Source organism: Elephantulus edwardii, unplaced genomic scaffold (assembly GCF_000299155.1).
Source record: "Elephantulus edwardii isolate Elephantulus edwardi_28Jun2011 unplaced genomic scaffold, EleEdw1.0 scaffold00142, whole genome shotgun sequence".
Taxonomy (NCBI): domain Eukaryota; kingdom Metazoa; phylum Chordata; class Mammalia; order Macroscelidea; family Macroscelididae; genus Elephantulus; species Elephantulus edwardii.
The window spans coordinates 784,190-787,155 of NW_006399892.1; the positions used below are offsets into that span (position 1 = coordinate 784,190).

At 39.3% G+C, this 2,966-nt stretch overlaps 1 pseudogene; it reads right to left on the reverse strand.

Moving 5' to 3' along the window:
- Nucleotides 1-2,525, reverse strand: part of LOC102869635 — a 161,272-nt pseudogene extending 158,747 nt beyond the window's left edge.
- Between the last annotated feature and the right edge of the window lie 441 nt (nucleotides 2,526-2,966).

Here is a 2,966-nt window from a genome sequence, read left to right on the forward strand (position 1 = left end):
CCACTGTTGCAGAATGGGTCTGTCATCAGGGTGGGGGTATGACAGAAAAAACTGGATAAATTATGTATATTGTATTGAAACAGATAAGGGAAAGAACAGATTAGAAGTGATATATGATTGAGTATTATGGTTAGCACAGGAATCCAGAATTAAGGTTGCATAGAGAAGTGTACTTGGGGTGGGGGGTGTGGGGAAGGGATGTGGGAATTTTGTACTAATGAAGGAAATTTTTTTTTCTCTCTTCGGAGGGGGAAGCGAGCTGGTGGGGAAGGGTGGGAAGGGAGAAAATTGCGGCAATGAATGAATGGAAATTCAAAACATCTGTAAAAAAAATAAATAAAAAATAATAAAAAAATGTAAGTTGGTAATACAATGGAAACATTAAAAATTATCCTTATTTTTATTATCAAGAAATATGAAGATATATAACAATTACTTGAATTATATTTTCTTTCTCCTCCCAACCACACTTTGCATAATAAACTTACCCTTTTGTATTAGATTGTACAGTGTTGTTGTTGTTGTCATTAGATGCCAACAAGTAGAGTACAACTCATAGGAACCCTATGAACACAAGACCTGAACCTTGTTCTATCTGCACCATCCTCACACTCCCTGATACACAGGAGCCCACTGCAGCTGTCACCATGTCAATCCACCTGGTTGAGGGTCTTCCTCTCCTTCATGAACCCTCCACCCTTACTAGCATCATGTCCCTCTCCAAGGAATAGCCCCTCCTAGCAACGTGCCCGAAGTATGTGAGGGGATACCTCATTATTCTTGCTTTCAAAGAGCACCCTGGCTGCAGATTCTACTATAAGACCCTGTATATTTATCCAAATGTAATTTTTTTCACCCCATGTTTCGATACCACATGCTAAAGTGATATATTTATAGAACTTAAAGGATTTACGATTTTACCAGACCATTTTATAGAGGTGTTAAATTTATTAGCCCATTTTGAACAGGAATCATTGTAGCATAGAGGCTTGTGAAGTTGAAATCTGAGATTTCAAATAAATGCATGTTTCTACATTTTCACTGGAATAAAAGGGTTTCATTGAGATTCAAGCAGGAATGACAAAGCTGACTCAAGGGTTTCATTTTTTACTTTGTGGGAAGTGTTATCTTTGTAGCTGTAGCCTTGAAGATCTCGGTTTCTAGAAATCTGTGAGTAGATTATTTGCCTTAAATTTGAGAGGACTGTCTGTGTGGAGTTTAAACTTCTAGATCACTCTGACCTGGTAACACACTGGGAAGAGTCAAATGGTCAGACACTACCTCATTGTGAAGGAAATATTATCATGGCAGAGTCCCAGGAATAATGATTCTACTAAGGACAGAGATCTGCTTCATTGCACATTTCATTGACAGCCACATCACACGTGCTGAGAGGGCTTGACCTCTGCTGCTGAAATCTTCACTCTTTAGATCATGTGAAAATGCAAATTACTTGCAGATAAGTGACATATCACTTTCCTGGAATAACTAGGATTCCCCCCCCCCAATTGTATTAGTCTCTTTTTATTCTTTTGGTAATTTCTTCCAAAATTGACCACTTCCATTTGTGGTGATGAGATGTATTAAGGATCCACTTCGAATGCTGGCACGGTTACAAATTCCTCAGAATTAAGATTTGATTCTTGTGGCTATTTTCCAGTCCCAGAAGTTGTTTAGCTGAAGTCATCTGAAGACAGCCTCTAACTTTATGATCTACAACCTGACTCGGGCTGCTCCGGGAACAAGAGGATAAAGTTAAATATATTCAACTACAAGATATTCTCAAGTAAGTTTAAATGCATTTTATTTTTAGACAACCTATGACATTTTATTCCCTTTAAAAAAAAATCCCTCCACTCCAAATAAACGAAGGTCAAAATTAAAAGGGAGAGCTCAAGATGGTATCTCAGTCCCATTTGCCTAAATCCTGGTGCGGTGATGAAAAGCAGAAGCCAGATCAGATGACAGATGATGGATCCAAAGAAATGCCAATTTTGTTACCGTTTCTCCATTTCTAAACCATCCTTAAAGAAAATCATAGATGGAGTCACACCATCCTCACGGTGGTCCGGCAGAGCACCCATGCCACCTGGATTCATGTTTTTACCAATAAATAACTAATAATTTTTGAAATTAGCAAGGATGTGCTTGATCTGTTCTGCAGCTCCTGTCATAAAAGGTTTTACTCTTTCTGGTTTCTGTTCTTCAAGTTTGCCTTTGATTGATTTCATGTAATCCTTGACGTACTTCTTGTAGTCAGGTTTCTTTTGTGAAGCTGGTTTCCTGCAAGTGATGGTTCATGAGGATGTCAACACCAGTGATTACTGGGCTTTTCGGTTCCTTCACAATTGGTGCCTTCAGCAGAGGCGTTCCCACCAAGGAGTGAGTCATCAATGTTACCCTCCGTCTTACTGACCATCCTCCCCTCCACCTCCAGGCACAGTCGGTCCGCGATCTCCCGGATTTTGTAGATTTCGGAGAACATCTATCTCATCGTGGCTGATGAGGTCCCAGTAGATGATCATGATGGGGGCAAGGAGACGACGGCGGCGGGAGCCTGAGCTCTGAGCGAGCGTGGTGCAGCTTGGGGGCAGAGGGGAGCGGGCGGAAAAGGCCCAATAACTAGGATTTTTATCCAGGCAGGGACCATTCAGAAAGTTTAAGTAACTACACCATGTTATTGCTCTGAACTATTTCATTATCTTCATCCTACAAAAAGTTCTAGCAAAATCCCTATAAATCTATCCCCAAATATATGTCCTTTTTAGTACTTTTCATGTGTTTGTCATTTTAAATTACTATTGTAAATATTCATATGCCGTTATCACTGGCTGATTGCATTTGCATTTTGTGGAGAACTGTTGAAAATAGATGGAAAACATTGATTTGAAAAAAAAGGGTACATATGAAAGAAGATATTCGGAGAAATGTGTAAAATAAATAATGTAATATCTTTTATGTATCTC